The following is an 18,164-nucleotide window of genomic DNA, read 5'->3' as shown; positions in this document are numbered from 1 at the left end:
TTTGCAGCGAAACAAAGAGCAGGAAAGCACACAAACATAATCTCACCTCCAAATAAGAAGATAACAGGAATCAACAATCACTATTCATTAATATCTCTCAACATCAAAGGACTCAATTCCCCAATAAACAGACACAGATTAACAAACTAGATAGGCAATGAGGACCCAGCATTTTGCAGCCTATAGAAAACACATCTCAGAGACAAAGACAGACACTACCTCAAAGTAAAAGGCTGGAAAATATTTTACCAAGCAAATGGTCTGAAGAAGCAAACTAAAGTAGTCATTCCAATATCGAATAAAACTGATTTTCACCCAAAGGTCATCAAAAAAGATAAGGAAGGACACTTCATACTCATCAAAGGAAAAATTCACCAAGATGAACTCTCAATCAAATATATCTATGCTCTAAAAACAAGGGTACCTACATACATAAAAGAAACCTTACTAAAGCACAAAGCACACAATGTACCTCACACAATAATAGTAAGAGATTTCAACACTACACTCTCATCAATGGACAGATCATGGAAAGAGAAATTAAACAGAGACATAGACAGATTAAAAGAAGTCATGAACCAAATGGACTTTAACAGATATTTATAGAACATTTTATCCTGACACATAAACATATACCTTCTTCTCACCACCTATTGGTCCTTTCTCCAAAATTGCCCATAAATTGGGCACAAAACAGGCCTCAACAGATACAGAATGACAGAAATAATCCCATGCATCCTATTAGACCACCACGGGCTGAAGTTGGTCTTCAATAACAATAAGGAAAGAATACCCACATATATTTGGAAGTTGAACAATGCTCTACTCAATGATAACCTGGTCAAGGAAGAAATAAAAAAAGAAATTAAAGACTTCTTATAATTTAATGAAAATGAAGGTACAACATACCAAACTTATGGGAAACAACGTAAGCTGTGCTAAGAGGAAAACTCATAGCTCTGAGTGCCTGCAGAAAGAAAGAAGAGACAGCATATGTCAGCAGCATGACAGCACACCTAAAAGGTCTAGAAAAAAAGAAGCAAATACACTCAGGAGGAATAGAAGGCAGGAAATAATTAAACTCAGAGCTGGAATCAACAAGTAGAAACACAAAGGACTATAAAAAGAATCAACAGAACCAAAAACTGGTTCTTTGAGAAAATCAACAAGATAGATAAACTCTTAGCCAGAATAACCAGAGGACACAGAGAGAGTGTCCAAATTCACAAAATCAGTAATGAAAAGGGAGACATAACTACAGAATCAAAGGAAATTCAAAAAATCATCAGATCTTACTACAAAAGCCTATATTCAACAAAACTTGAAAATCTGGAGGAAATGAACAATTTTCAAGGCCAATACCAAGTACCAAAGTTAAATAAGGAACAGTTAAACCATTTAAACAACCCCATAACTCCTAGAGAAATAGAAGCAGTCATTAAAGGTCTCCCAACCAAAAAGAGCCCAGGTCCAGAAGGGTTCAGTGCAGAACTCTATCAGACCTTCATAGAAGATCTCATACCAATACTATCCAAACTACTCCATAAAATTGAAACAGATGGAGCGCTACTGAATTCCTTCTATGAAGCCACTGATACTCTTATACCTAAACCACACAAAGACCCAACAAAGAAAGAGAACTTCAGACCAATTTCCCTTATGAATATCGATGCAAAAATACTCATTAAAATTCTTACAAGTCTCTGCTCCCAAACCACGTGGGAGAGAGACCTCACTGCCTGGTCAGGTGGGCACTCCTGAGGCTGCAGAGCGGAGGAGACCACCAACACTGCCCACCCTTGCCCACATCCCTGGCCCAAGAGGAAACTGTATAAGGCCTCTGGGTTCCTGTAGGGGAGGGCCCAGGAGCGGCAGGACCCCTGCGCCTGAGACACCACTGGAACATGAAGGAAACAGACCAGATAAACAGTTCTCTGCACCCAAATCCTGTGGGAAGGAGAGCTAAAACTTCAGAGAGGAAGACACGCCTGGGAAACCAGAAGAGACTGCACTCTGCACACATACCTCAGACGCCAGAGGAAAACACCAAACACCATCTGGAACCCTAGTGCACGGACACTCCCAGAAAGGGAGGTGCAGATCTTCCTGGTTGCTGCCGCCGCAGAGAGTTCGTGGGCAGCAACCCGCGAGCAAACTTGAGCCTCGGGACCACAGGTAAGACCAATTTTTCTGCTGCAAGTGACCTGCCTGGTGAACACAAGACACAGGCCCACAGGAACAGCTGAAGACCTGTAGAGAGGAAAAACTACACGCCCGAAAGCAGAACACTCTTTCCCCATATGGCTGAAAGAAAACAGGAAAACAGGTCTACAGCACTCCTGACACACAGGCTTATAGGACAGTCTAGCCACTGTCAGAAATAGCAGAAAAAAGTAACACTAGAGATAATCTAATGGTGAGAGGCAAGCACAGGAACCCAAGCAACAGAAAGCAAGACTACATGGCATCATCGGAGCCCAATTCTCCCACCAAAATAAACATGGAATATCCAAACACAGCAGAAAAGCAAGATCTAGTTTCAAAATCATATTTGATCATGATGCTGGAGGACTTCAAGAAAGACGTGAAGAACTCCCTTAGAGAAACACAGGAAAACATTAATAAACAAGTAGAAGCCTACAGAGAGGAATCGAAAAAATCCCTATCCTCAACAATAAAAGGACTTCAGGGGGAATCACTATCCCTGAACTCAAGCAGTATTACAGAGCAATAGTGATAAATACTGCATGGTATTGGTACAGAGACAGACAGATAGACCAATGGAACAGAATTGAAGACGCAGAAATGAACCCACACACCTATGGGCACTTGATTTTTGACAAAGGAACCAAAACCATCCAATGGAAAAAAGATAGCATTTTCAGCAAATGGTGCTGGTTCAACTGGAGGTCAACATGTAGAAGAATGCAGATTGATCCATGCTTATCACCCTGTACAAAGCTTAAGTCCAAGTGGATCAAGGACCTCCACATCAAACCTGATACACTCAAACTAATAGAAGAAAAAGTAGGGAAGCATCTGGAACACATGGGCACTGGAAAAAATTTCCTGAAGAAAACACCAATGGCTTATGCTCTAAGATCAAGAATCGACAAATGGGATCTCATAAAACTGCAAAACTTCTGTAAGGCAAAGGACACTGTGGTTAGGACAAATCGGCAACCAACAGATTGGGAAAAGATCTTTACCAATCCTACAACAGATAGAGGCCTTATATCGAAAATATACAAAGAACTCGAGAAGTTAGACCGCAGGGAGACAAATAACCCTATTAAAAAATGTGGCTCAGAGCTAAACAAAGAATTCACAGCTGAGGAATGCAGAATGGCTGAGAAACAGCTAAAGAAATGTTCAACATCTTTAGTCATAAGGGAAATGCAAATCAAAACAACCTTGAGATTTCACCTCACACCAGTGAGAATGGCTAAGATCAAAACTCAGGTGACAGCAGATGCTGGCGAGGATGCAGAGAAAGAGGAACACTCCTCCATTGTTGGTGGGATTGCAGACTGGTACAACCATTCTGGAAATCAGTCTGGATGTTTTCAGAAAATTGGGCATTGAACTGCCTGAGGATCCAGCTATACCTCTCTTGGGCATATACCCAAAAGATGCCCCAACATATAAAAAAGACACGTGCTCCACTATGTTCATCGCAGCCTTATTTATAATAGCCAGAAGCTGGAAAGAACGCAGATGCCCTTCAAAAGAGGAATGGATACAGAAAATGTGGTACATCTACACAATGGAATATTACTCAGCTATCAAAAACAAAGACTTTATGAAATTCGTAGGCAAATGGTTGGAACTGGAAAATATCATCCTGAGTGAGCTAACCCAATCACAGAAAGACATACATGGTATGCACTCACTGATAAGTGGCTATTAGCCCAAATGCTTGAATTACCCTAGATGCCTAGAACAAATGAAACTCAAGACGGATGATCAAAATGTGAATGCTTCACTCCTTCTCTAAAAGGGGAACAAGAATACCCTTGGCAGGGAAGGGAGAGGCAAAGATTAAAACAGAGACTGAAGGAACACCCATTCAGAGCCTGCCCCACATGTGGCCCATACATATACAGCCACCTAATTATACAAGATGGATGAAGCAAAGAAGTGCAGACCGACAGGAGCCGGATGTAGATCGCTCCTGAGAGACACAGCCAGAATACAGCAAATACAGAGGCGAATGCCAGCAGCAAACCACTGAACTGAGAATACGACCCCCGTTGAAGGAATCAGAGAAAGAACTGGAAGAGCTTGAAGGGGCTCGAGACCGCATATGTACAACAATGCCAAGCAACCAGAGCTTCCAGGGACTAAGCCACTACCTAAAGACTATACATGGACTGACCCTGGACTCTGACCTCATAGGTAGCAATGAATATCCTAGTAAGAGCACCAGTGGAAGGGGAAGCCCTGGGTCCTGCTAAGACTGAACCCCCAGTGAACTAGACTGTTGGGGGGAGGGCGGCAATGGGGGGAGGGTTGGTAGGGGAACACCCATAAGGAAGGGGAGGGGAGAGGGGGATGTTTGCCCGGAAACCAAAGAATTATTATTAAGTATTAAATAAATTTAAAAAAAGAAGTACAAAATCTGACACATTTATATAAAGAACATTTGGAAAATAATTTGGAGATAAATTTTTAATCATGTTTATTCAGTTTTGAAATTTTGAGCAGTAAGTATAATTTTAACATTCCATTTTCGCCAAATGCCTGTCAATTTTTGTTAGAGGGATTAAAAGGTTTAATTATGTACAATTTACTACTATAAATTAAAATATAAAGTATAAAATAAAAAAAATTCTTACAAAACGAATGCAAGAACACATCAAAGCAGTCATCATCACGATCATGTAGACTTTATCCTATTTATGAAGGGATTGTTTAATATATGGAAAACCATCAACATAATGCACTATATAAACAAACTGAAAGATTAGAACCACATGATCATTTCATTATATGCTGAGAAAGCATTTGACAAAATTCAACACCCCTTTATGATAAAAGACCTGGAAAGAATAGGAATTCAAGACTCATACCTAAATATAGTAAAAGCCATATACAGCAAACCAGTAGCTACCATCAAACTAAATGGAGAGAAACTTGAAGCAATCCCACTAAAATAAGGGACAAGACAAGGCAGCTCTCTCTTTCTCTACTTACTCAACATAGTTCTCGAAGTCATATTCCAAGCAATCAGACAACCAAAGGAGATCAAAGGGATACAGTTTGGAAAGGAAGAAGTCAAATATCACTATTTGCAGATGATATGATAGTATATATATATATATGTGTGTGTGTGTGTGTGTGTGTGTGTGTGTGTGTTCCCAAAAGTTCCACCAGAGAAGTACTAAACCTGATAAACACCTTCAGCAAAGTGGCTGGGTATAAAATTAACTCAAATAAGTCAGTAGCCTTCCTCTACACAAAAGAGAAATAAGCGGAGAAAGAAATTGGGAAAAAGACGCAATTCATAATAGTCCCAAATTATACAAAATACCTCGGTGTGATTTTAACCAAGCAAGTGAAAGATCTGTATGATAATAACTTCAAGCCTGTGAAGGAAGAAATTGAAGAAGATCTCAGAAGATGAAAAGATCTCCCATGCTCATGGACTGGCAGGATTAATATTGTAAAAATGGCCATTTTACCAAAAGCGATCTACAGATTCAATGCAATCCCAATCAAAATTCCAAACCAATTGTTCACAAGTCAGACAGAAAAATTTGCAAATTCATCTGGAATAACAAAAAAAACCAGGATAGCTAAAACTATCCTGAACAATAAAAAGACTTCCAGGGGAATCACTATCCCTGAACAAAAGCAGTATCACAGAGCAATAGTGAAAAAAAAAAAACAAAAAAAACAACAACAAAAAAAAACAAAAACAAAAACAAAAAACTGTGTGGTATTGGTACAGAGAAAGACAGATAGACCAGTGGAATAGAATTGAAGACCCAGAAATGAACCCACACACCTATGGTCAATTGATTTTTGACAAAGGAGTCAAAACTATACAATGGAAAAAAGATAGCATTTTCAGCAAATGGTGCTGGTTCAAGTGGAGGTCAGCATGTAGAAGAATGCAGATCGATCCATTCTTATCACCCTGTACAAAGCTTAAGTCCAAGTGATCAAGGACCTCCACATCAAACCAGACACACTCAAACTAATAGAAGAAAAAGTGGGGAAGTATCTTGAACATATGGGCACTAGAGAAAATTTCCTGAACAAAACACCAATGGCTTATGCTCTGAGATCAAGAATTGACAAATGGGATCTGATAAAACTACAAAGCTTCTGTCAGGTAAAGGACACTGTTGTTAGGACAAAATGGCAAGCAACAGATTGGGAAAAGATCTTTACCAATCCTACAACAGATAGAGGCCTTATATCCAAAATATACAAAGAACTCATGAAGTTAGACTGCAGGGAGACAAATAGCCCTATTGAAAAATGGAGTTCAGAACTAAACAAAGAATTCACAGCTGAGGAATGCAGAATGACAGAGAAGCACCTAAAGAAATGTTCAACATCTTTAGTCCTAAAGGAAATTCAAATCAAAACAACCCTGAGATTCCACCTTATACCAGTCAGAATGGCTAAGATCAAAAACTCTGGTGACAGCAGATGCTGTCAAGGATGTGAATAAGGAGGAACATTCCTCCATTGTGGGTAGGATTGCAAATTGGTACAATGATTCTTGAAATCAGTCTGGAGGTTCTTCAGAAAATTGGACATTGCACTACCTGAGGACCCAGCTATACCTCTCTTGGGCATATACCCAAAAGATGCTCCAAAAAATAACAAAGATACCTACTCCACTATGTTCATAGCAGCCTTATTTATAGTAGCCAGAAGTTGGAAAGAACCCAGATGTCCTTCAACAGAGCAATAGAGACAGATAATGTGGTACATCTACACAAAGGAATACTACTCCACTATCAAAAACAATGACGTTATGAAATTCATAGACAAATGGTTGGAAGTGGAAAATATCATCCTGAGTGAGATAATCCAATCACAAAAAACACACATGGTATGCACTCATTGATAAGTGGATATTACCCCAAATGCTTGAATTACCCTAGATGCACAGAACAAGTGAACCTCAAGAAGGATGACCAAAAAGTGAATGTTTCACTCCTTCTTTGAAAGGGGAACAAGAGTACCCTTGGGAGGGGATAGGGAGGCAAAGTTTAGAACAGAGGCTGAAGAACGCCCATTCAGAGCCTGCCCCACATGTGGCCCATACATATACAGCCACCAAACTAGATAAGATGGATGAAGCAAAGAAGTGCATGTTGACAGGAACCAGATATAGATCTCTCCTGAGATACACAGCCAGAATATGGCAAATACATAGGCAAATGCCAGCAGCAAACCACTGAACTGAGAACGGGACCCCCATTGAAGGAATCAGAGAAAGGTATGAAAGAGCTTGAAGGTCCTTGAGACCCATATGAACAACAATGCCCACCAACCAGAGCTTTCAGGGACTAAGCCACTACCCAAAGACTATACATGGACTGACCCTGGACTCCAACTGCATATGTTGCAATGAATATCCTAGTAAGATCACCGGTAGAAGGGGAAGCCCTTGGTCCTGCCAAGACTGAACTCCAAGTGAACGTGATTGTTGCTGGGAAGGCTGTAATGTGGGGAGGATGAGAAGGGGAACACCCATATAGAAGGGGAGAGGGAGATGTTTGGGATTGTTGGCCTGGAAACCGGAAAAGGTAATAAAAATTGAAATGTAAATAAGAAATCCCAGAAGCACTTGGTAAACACCTTCTTTGATAAATCCGTGGTTGTCTTAAAACAATTCAAAGAGGAAGCTGGTGCACTTTTAAACTCACAAGCAAGAACAGCAAGAACAACACGGCCATGAGAGGTACAAAGCAACCACAATACTGAGGTTAGTTGGTCTCTTGGCTACATTATGCTACAAATAATGTTCTTAATATTTTTTAGGGAATTACGCAACACAGTTTGTATTAAACTTATAGGACGGATTATCTTATTTATAGAACATACGTTTCCTATGCCATCTATAAGATACAACATGGAGAGGTTAAACTTACATTCCTATATATGTGCAATGAATGAGCACCAAGGCCAGGCCACCGTGCAGGCCATATGTGTCCCAGTTATGTTTCTGGGAATCAGGGAGCCAAAAAGAAAATAAGAAAAAGAAATATTCAATTTAATAAATATGGAGAAAAAAATCTCAAAGACTGTATTTGCTGTTGCCCACTTTCTGCAATTAGGCTACAACTACTCCAACAAGACCACACCTCCTAATAGAGCCACTCCCTATAGTTCAGGAAATCAAACATGTGTGGGAGCCAAATGTATTAAAACCAGTGCATTCCATTTCCTGACCCTCATAGGCCTGTAGCCATTGCATAGTTCAAAATTTGTTTTTTTCCATTTCAAAAGTCCCCATAATCAATCACAGTTTCAACAATGTTTAAAAGTCTAAAACTTCAAAGATTTTGGAGATTAATGTAATCTTTTATATGTAATCCCCTCTAATACCAAAATCAAAGAACAAATCACATAGGCTTGAAATTCTCAAAAATTTCTTCAATAAGTGTTCTCTTTTCTCTTTTTCATTGGATATTTTATTTATTTATATTTCAAATGTCATTCCCTTTCCTGGTTTTTCCTCCACAAGCCCCCTATCCCATCTCTCTCTCCTGCTTCTTTGAGGATACTCCCCCACCCACCCATCTACTCTGGCCTCACCTTCCTAGTATTTCCCTACATAGGGCATTGAGCCTTCACAGGACCTAGAGCCTCCCTTCCCACTGATGCCAGGTAAGGCCATCCTCTGCTACATATGCAGCTGGAGCCATGGGTCTCTCCATGTGTATTTGTTGATTGGTCATTTAGTCCCTGGGAGCTTCAGGGGCAGGTGTCTGATTGGTTAACATTGTCGTTCTTCCTATGGAGTTGCAAACCCCTTCAGCTCTTTCAATCCTTCCCCTAACTCTTCCATTGGGGTCCCCATGATCAGTCCAATGATTCAATAGTAAGTGTTCTTAAACCTTTTAATCTCTCTTCTACCAAACACCCACCAAATGTAGTACAAATACAAGGTTAATAGGGCATATGGGATTGTGGATCTGTCTGAACACAGTTCTTTGGGGGTGATTCTAGTCTTCATTGTCAGGATATCATCAGTTCAGTACATAAATCAGCAGTGGTAGCTTAATCCAGAAGAAGCTGAGAGATTCTGTCAATCGGCCAGAATCTCTGCAAACCATAAGAAACTGCCAAAATATGAGAAATTCTTTGGTGCCTTTCCCTCTGTGAAGTCATGACAAGTAATGGTCAGGGAATAAGGCAACGTGAACCAATGCCAGAGTATCATCAGTGAAGACCAGTGTGAGGAAAGTACGATGAAGACCAGCAAAGAGTATCAAGGCAAACTAAGAGCAGAGCATAATCCACTGTTTTTTGTTTGATACGTATAGCTTTTGTAAATATCACATGTCCTTTCAAGTGTCTGTTTCAGCAAAACATCACATGCCCGTTTTCCAGGCACCGTCCAAAAAAACACCACATTTCAGTTCTCAGGAAAACACTCTCCCATAAGACAGTTTCCAGAAAATAATCACATGTCACAACTGAGTTCCCAAAGAAACTAGAAAATTTCACTTTAAAAAGTATATACTTTCAACATCATATGATATGCGTTTTCATTCCAGAACTTTACAATAAAAAGATTCTAAACTAAAGCAAGACCAAAAAAAAAAATGCTGAGAAACTTTCAAACTCTTAACCTCCATGTCTGATATCCAATTCCTTTCAGCTTTGTTGACTGTGACACAATTTTTTCTCTTGGGCTGTTTCCACTCCATAGGAAAAGTTATTCTTATTTCACACCTGTGGCATCCTGAATATCTTGGAGTCGCCAAGGCAACTCGAAATTTACAGATTCTTGATGCAATGTTTGGGGTCTGCACATGATTGTCGGGCCTTCTCAAAAGGGCTGTGTAATTTCTCCAGCTATGCCTTCAGTAACACTATAGGCAGTGCTAACTCAACTCCACTATTGCTGCTATTCTAGTTGGTTATTTTATGGTACTGGAAAGTGGGATCATCTGTTGCAACTAGAACAAAATTTTATCAGATTTTAACGAAAGTCTGTCAGAAGCGCTCTCTCTCTCTCTCCCTCTCTCTCTCTCTCTCTCTCTCTCTCTCTCCCTCTCTCTCTCTTCTTCTCTCTCTCTCTCCCTCTCTCCCTCTCTTTCAGAGCTGAGGACTGAACCCAGGGCCTTGCTTTTCTGCATGAACCCTTAATGTGATTCTTTCACATTATCAGGATTCAGCTGCCAGCTCAATGTCTGTCTCTGAAACACAACTTATTTGTGTACTACAAAAACACTTCCCAGTGGATTTCACCTCAGTGATGGTAGTCTCTTCTTAATCACCACTAATTTCTTAACTCCAGGAAACAAGGAAACTTGACCCACTAACCCTTGTATTATTGACTCAAAAGCCAGAACCACGTGGCTAAGGGGCCAAGTTCTGCTATTTGCTGTGTCTGAAACATGGGCTCCTTGTAAATCTGCAGCCGTTTTCTGTTATCAATGATTTCTATTACTGCCTAAGCTTGGCTGTCCAAAATCTTTCCTATATGCAGTGTATAAACTCAGAAACCTCAATGCCTCTGTCTCCTGAATACTGGTATAAATATACTGAACAAGGGCTTGACCTAAGCTTTTTTTTTTTTTTTAACCTGGAACTTGCTTTGTGTACACAGGCCTTGAACGCAAAGATTGTCTTGACTTTGTCTCCTGGGATTAAAGGCCTATATCCCTAATCCTGGAACTAAACTTTTCTTTAATTCATTTTAAGTTCTAGATTAAAGTTTCTTCCAGATATAGTCAAGTTGACAACCATTGTAATCCATCCCTTTTCTATTTGACACACAATCCTTATGTCTTTATGTCCAAAGGAAAACAACAACTAGGTCATAATAATGGCTAGCATGATTTAACTGCTTGTTCACCTGCAAACACATATACTTAATTAGGTGGGACTGCGCTCCAATGTCTCGAGTCCCTTAATTGCATTTAACATCCGTGAATACAGCACTTAGCTTCATTTCATGTCCTGGTCACCCTTTAATCATTGAACCACATATGTTGTATTCTCATTTCAGTTTGCAATGCTTGATCAAATGCTGTTCATAAGAGTAAACCACAGGACACAGTCTATGCTAGGTTTCTTGAGACCTCTTTTATCAATGTAATTGATATGAATTTCTTCATCCTTAGCCTCGGGTAGACAATTCAGGCAAGGGCAAAAGTTGCTACATTCTTTAGCAAAATATCACAAGAATGATCTCTATGCAACATAGTAAAATTCTTCTACTCTGAAACTTTTCAAACTGAGCCAATGGAATTCAAATCACTTAAGGTAAAACTTTGAAATGTTCTTCCTAGTTTGGTCCTGCAGTCCTCTTATAAAGATTTTACTTCTTTCTTAACCCAAAGTCCTCAAATCCATATTCCTCCCAATAAAAGAATTGTCAGGTCAGGTCTATCACAGCAATATCCTACTCCCTGTAATCAACCTCTGTTTTAGGTTTTTTTTTTTTTTTTTTTTTTTTTTTTTTTTTTTTGCTGCAATGATATACCACAATGAAAGCAACACTTATAAAGGAAAATATTTAGTTGGGACTGGCTGGCTGGCTGGCTGGCTGGCTCACAGTCAGAGTTTCTTTATATAAGCATGATGGTGGGAAGGATGGCATTATGCAGTCAAACTTGGTGCTGGAAGAGACAAGAGTTCTATTTTGTGATCTGAAGGCAACAAATAGGAGATTCTGTTTCCACACTGGGCAGAACTTGAGCATAAAAAATTCAAAGCCTACAACACAGTGACACGATTCCTGCACAATGCCACAGCTACTCAAAGTAGACCATTCTTCCTAATAGTGCCCCTTACTTATGGGTTAAACATTCAAACACATGAATATCCAGGAGTCAATGCTATTTAAAACTACAATATAAGGTTGGTAACATATTTTATTTTGGCTAAAAAATAACAAATCGAGACACTACTTAAGAGAAATAAAAATTATTATCTCTGGAAGCCTTGACTTTATTACAATAAATAGAGTGTGGTTTTAATATCTTATTAGTGTAAGAAAAAAATTCATAAAAATGTACAATCTACCAATTTGTTTATCCTAATAAGAGGTAAACCTATATGTATCCATATATATATGATTTGAAATGACTTGAGAGATCGCAAAGAGGGTTGTTGAGATTTGACAGGAGAAAAGGAAAGGAAGATTACAATCTCAAAAAATAAAATAGTAAAAACAGAACAAGCAATTAAAATTTATTTCTGCATTTCAATCAAATTAAATTATCTATGTGCATTGATTAATTATATGAAGTATTTTAAGAAATGTAGCAGATGCTTAATAAAATTATATAATAAAGTTGAAATTTGGGAAAAAATTTAATTTCAATTTAAATAAAATTTATATTCACTGAACGTTGTTAGTTTTTATTGATAGAAAAAATGAAATGGTTGTGTATGTGTGCAAAAACAGAGAAATCCTATCTAGCTCTGTAATATTGATCATAACTCTGTAATGAGTTTCTTTCAGATTAATCAACCTGAAAGAAATACTCACATTCAGAAGCTTATTAAACATAAAATAGAAGGAAAGTATATGGTTTAGTGAGAATTTAAATTTAAATGAGACTTTAGAAAAGTGAGACTTTTTCTAAAGGGCAACCATATGACAATTAAGTTAGATATTTCAATAAAATTTGGGCCATAAAATTATGGTTTAAAATTTTTTGGAAATTAAGGTTTTAAAATGTTTACATGAAAATATAAGTGCAAAAGACAGGCAGAAAAGCAAATAAAGGAATGTGGAGACAGAGAAAGGAAGACAGCTCTAGAATATTCAAAGATCCTACACTCAAAAACATATAAACTAGTTCAAAGAAACAAAAATTGTAGACTTTACTGTAAATATTTAACGATCTTATAAAACGTATTGTATATAGTAAATAATGGAAGTATGAGATTTAAGTAAAAATAAATCAAATGGGAAATAATGTATTTGTTTTCCTTGAAAACTTATTTGAGGCTCTCAGTAAACAAAGGAATCACTTCCTATTTTATACTTTTACAAAACTTTTATTTGGTTCTTTGTGAATATTATGTCATATAGCCCAGTTCCACTGAAACCCTCTTCCCCTGTACCTACTACCCACCATTGAAACTTCCCCCTCAACAGAGGAAATAAATAAATAAAAATATCATTGTGGAAGTTTTAGCATGTCACAATGCTTCCCACAATATACCCTTTTGTCCGAGCTTCTTTGCTTGAAAATTTTCATTACAATGACTTGGTCTGATAAGATGTCTCTGGTTTCTACCACTCTATCAATACTGGAACCTCACTGTGACTTCTTTCCAATATCCCGTTGTTTCCCTGTGTCATGGAGATCCTGTAAATTTCTTTCTGTAGGACCAGATCCTTCATGAACTGTGTGAGGTAGATTTTGGGGGTGAACCAAAGCTCTCCTGTTGTCATAGATAGCAAGGTACAAGAGAATAGAGGAGGGCATCTCTTCCTTGTTTGTGCAACTGCCCAGCAGACAAAAAGGAGGAAAAACTCTCTTTTTCTCAAGACCCCAGGTTCAAGTGTCCAACCCACCTCCAGGGATGAGGGTAAAAGGAAGGGATCGCTCTGCCAGAGATGCAACCACGCTGAAGACAAGAAGCAAGGCTCTCTGGCTAGTCCACATTCACGCCTTTGGGCTAATTCACCAGCAACTCAAGTATGCAGGGTCAGGTTTACTGTGCTAAAAAGGTGAGGTGCAGGACACATTCTAGCAGGTGCTGCTGCTGGTAAGCAGCAGATCCAGTTCTTCTGCTCTCACGACTCTAGGGCAAGGTCTCCTACCTGCTTCAGGTAGGGGTTGAACAAGGATCAGGGTATCACTCTATCATCCACGCCGCCCTATATGAGAAGATTGGTAGGGACAGCTCTCCTGTAGTTGCATCCTCAGGATCGGATCACTTTCACCTTCAAAGTGAGGGGCTGCTTTCTGGAGTACTGCATCGGGCTAGGGGTGAGGTCAAGTCTCCTGTCATTATGCCTCAGGGACAGCTCTCCCAGAATGCCCAGGTGAGGGGTAGTGCCAGTTCTACACAGCTGTCAGGCATCAACATGTCCCAGGGAAGCACTCCGACCGGGAACTTCTGCCTGGTCTTTGGTGATAACATATACTCCTGCAGTTGCAGGGCCATGGAACCCAGACATGGCCTCTGATGGCAACAGAGCCCAGGACCTCACCAGGAAGCATCATGGGCTACTCACATCACTCACTACCTTGAGTCTCCAGTTTTGCCTCTCTTCATTGGACGGGCATCCTTCTGTTTCTCTTTCTCTTCCATTTCTCCACCATGTACTTGCTCCTCTTAATGACACCCAAGGTCTCAGAGTTAGTGGGGTCATTTCAGGATTGCTTTGTCATGTTTGTGCATTATGGTGTCATAATAGTAGCCCTCTAAGACTAGCTCTTTGACTATGCCCCTTAGCACTGGTCTCATGGTCATCTGAGACTTGATCTCTTCCCAACCTACCCATTTGGTCCCTTGTGAGAAGGATGTTTGTTTTCTTAGGCTCACTCTGCTTTGGGGCCCAGTGTTCTAGGAGGGTTCTTCCAGTCTGCGCTTTGTTTCCCTGCCCAAGAGACCGGACTACTAGTGGTCAACTCAGGCCAGATCTCTCTCTGTTCAGGTCCCCTGTGCTGGACTGGTTATTTCAGACTCACTTTAGACTACTAATCATTCAGATGTTCATAGGTCAGAACACTGAACAAAGACATAGCATCTTTTCCCTCTTCCAACTACTTTTTCACATGTGACATAGCATGCACTTCTGAAATGCCTTTAGATGAAGAGTGTTTCACGCAATTATTTATTAATGTGTAATTTATGGGAAATTTTCAGGGCTTCTGCACAAAAAATTATTGCTTTTGAATATAGTAATTAAATGTTAAATGCAAAGTTTAATGAAGACAGAAATGGTGACATTTTTGGGACATATTTGAAGCATCTAGCTCTTTCACAATTGAAGATTAAGGATCACTGGTTACTGTTGTTCATATATACCACAGAAATAAATTTTCAATCATATAAAAAATAAACATGTTTGGAGCTCACATACAATTATGTTTCTCATATATTGGCACTACTTATGATTGAACATAATCATTCTGCTCATATAAAAAAGGTGATAGAAATAAACTTCTTGAAAACAGAATGAGTAAGACGATAGGCTAAAATAATCCAATGTGGAAGGTACAAAAAGGTATTGTTCTTAGAAGGATTTGGGAGTTGCAATTACTGTATCAGGGAAGGAGAAATAACACATATTTTAAGCATATAAATGGTACTTAAACTAAAACAGGATTGCTTCATTTATTGTTCTTTTAAGTATTTAAAAATTTGACTAACTAATGATATCTTCCAATGTGAATGAAATTAAAAATGTTGGAATATATTGTTGCAAAATATAAAAAATAGAAAAAGTACGGTTGTCTTTTATCCCTGCTAGGTCCGGCACTGCAGTGCCCCAATATAATCTGATAGATATCTTGGGGAAACACATCCCAACTACGTGTCTCCAGCTGCCGCACACTTTCCTACACTCAAACTGTCACATAAAAGAACACACAACACAATAACCTTTGATCCAATTGATAAGGTATAATTGCCCACCTAAACATACAAAGCCCAGTACCATCTATCCCTTAAGAACATTAATAACAACCTGTTATGATTATTCAGAATCACTACATCACTTGCCATATTGTCCTGCCCTGGCTCCTCTCCTTGTCCCGCCTGTCTCTTCCTCCTGTCCATTCCAATCTCCTCCTGTTCCTTCAAACTCTTCTCCCAGCCATCCTTCCTTCTCATCCAATGACAAGCCTCCTTCTTTCTTGTACCTGCCTCACCTGTGATACCATCCCACAGGAACAGTCAAAGCTAGATGTTTTCTACTAAAATAGTAAAAAATTAGATAATATAGACAACACAGTTCTTCAAACATATAGACTACTTCAGCGTCTAAAGTTACAAGCTGCTTTGAATACTGTAGAAAAATCCGAGTTAAGATCTCTTTAAGATAAATGTTGGTGTTGAATTAAGTTTAAAGATCCCTTTGACATAATATAGCTAATGAGCACACAACAAATGTGTGCTTATACAAGCATTAAAAAAGTCATAAGAAAAACGCTTTAACAGAATGTCTTGGAGCATCAGTGTGTGCTTTGATTTATGCTTACTCAGTCTCACCTTGCCTCTATTTATTTAACCTTTTGTGTCTCAGAGGTTTTCCCATCTGAGGGAAAATGCAATAAATGCAAAAGCTCAACATGTCAAAGCCTTCAAGCACACCTGGATATGTAGTTACAACACATATAAAGCACTTTCATCAATTAACACTTAGTGTAACAAACCAAACACTGTTGGTTTCATTTTGTTCTAGATAACCACTTCTTAGAAATATTAGGTATTTAAAATAAAGATTACTTAATGTAATGTTTACCATGCTTCTTAAAACACTTGTAGGTCAATGTTTGTAAAAAAATACTCACTTTGGTGTATTATAAAATTAAAACCATACAAATTTGTAAATGAAAAATTATGCCTGAATAATGTCATCTTGTTGACTTCAAGAGAGATATGTGGCCATATTTAAACAGGTTAGTTATCCATCACAATTTACAAGTGAAACAGATTAAAGAAACTAACTTTATTATTCTATATTGTTTTAATTTTAAAGCATTACTTTAGCAACTCTTTTTCTCTATTTCTTATCTATTCCTTTTTCACAAATATTATTCATTTAACAACCATAATTATGGAAATAAAACATTTTCCTTATACAATAACTTAATAATGTTTGCTTTAGGTGTTATTATTTACTCTTCTCAAAAGACCATAATTATACAATGTTTACATCATCTTACCAATTTGGAAATTAAGACACTGTAAGCTTTTATGATGTTACATTGTACAGAGTACAAGAAAAAGATAAAAGAAGTACTTTGATATCATGAACAATATACCTTCAATTTTAAATTCTAGTTACAATTTATATGACTCATCACATTTAATTTTAAATGATATCAAATTGAAATTCAAAACATTTTTAATGAAATAATACAAACAAGTCACTAAAGGCTTCAGTTATATAAATGCTATATTTTCTAGCATTACAGAACTAATGTCTTAAAAATATTAAGATTAAAGAGAAGTTTCAGCTTTGAAAGTAAGATATCCCTTAACCTAGATTAGGAGTTTGTTTTGATAGTGCACGTGGAACAAAGAAAATATTTCATTAAAATGTATAAGAGACAAACATTATGATCCATGTATTACAAGTCTCATGGATTTACAATTGCCTTCTGGAATAGATGAGGGGAAAAATCTGTTGCCATGCTTGAGCAGCTGACTTTCTTTAAATGCTTGCTTTGACGGAGTGCTGGATGCAAGCTCTTTGGCAAGTTTCCCAAGTTTCCAATTTCTTAATTCTCTCATGAGTTAAACTTTTTACTTATGTCTGGATCTTTGTGGGGTGATATTTAAAACAGGAAAAAATAAGAATAAAATTGAACAGTGCAGCAGTGCAGCAAACACAAAACTCTACCAAAGTCATGTAAAGTATATTTGTCAATTAAATTTTTTCATGTGAAGAAGTTGTAATTTATACGCACACTCAAGAAAATATGTTATAATAATGAACTAAGGGCACAGTGTGTTAGCTGATATGGATAGGATATAAAAAATTGTATCTTAAAATGTATAGGTATTGTTTCTACATTAATCAGGAAGGAAACAAAAAATACCTTATTTTGAAACTAAGTGATAATTTTATGAGGTAAGAAAACGTAAAAGGAAATAAAATAATCTCTTAGTAATGAAAGAAAAAAATGAAGCTGGATGTGGACGCACAAGTTCTATGATTTGTCCTCTTGGTCTATATTTCATTTTAAAATCTCTTGTTACACACATATCATTCCTTTTATGTGCCATGGATCAAATATATGCCTGTGTGCATACGAAACAAGTGC

The 18,164-nt window shown here is 38.1% G+C and overlaps 1 long non-coding RNA gene and 1 other non-coding gene across 5 annotated transcripts in view; both read right to left on the bottom strand.

Moving 5' to 3' along the window:
- The window catches only part of LOC102547864 (uncharacterized), a 37,638-nt gene extending 23,116 nt beyond the window's left edge, over nt 1-14,522 (bottom strand). For 2 of the 4 annotated variants that reach the window (XR_010057982.1, XR_360129.5), the window contains exon 1: nt 14,414-14,517. This is a non-coding gene — a long non-coding RNA (uncharacterized LOC102547864). Of the gene's footprint in view, nt 1-14,401 lie in introns of all 4 variants that reach the window. The other 2 variants (XR_001841398.3, XR_010057983.1) reach the window with 2 other exon arrangements.
- A 334-nt stretch (nt 14,523-14,856) lies between these two features.
- LOC120097252 (small nucleolar RNA SNORA17) lies at nt 14,857-14,987 on the bottom strand. The gene has a single exon (XR_005494480.1). It is a non-coding gene; the product is annotated as a small nucleolar RNA SNORA17 (small nucleolar RNA).
- Nucleotides 14,988-18,164: the final 3,177 nt, after the last annotated feature.

This window comes from Rattus norvegicus, chromosome 15 (assembly GCF_036323735.1).
Source record: "Rattus norvegicus strain BN/NHsdMcwi chromosome 15, GRCr8, whole genome shotgun sequence".
Lineage (NCBI taxonomy): Eukaryota > Metazoa > Chordata > Mammalia > Rodentia > Muridae > Rattus > Rattus norvegicus.
Note: the sequence above shows the minus strand (reverse complement) of the source record. Positions and strands in the feature narration are given on the sequence as shown.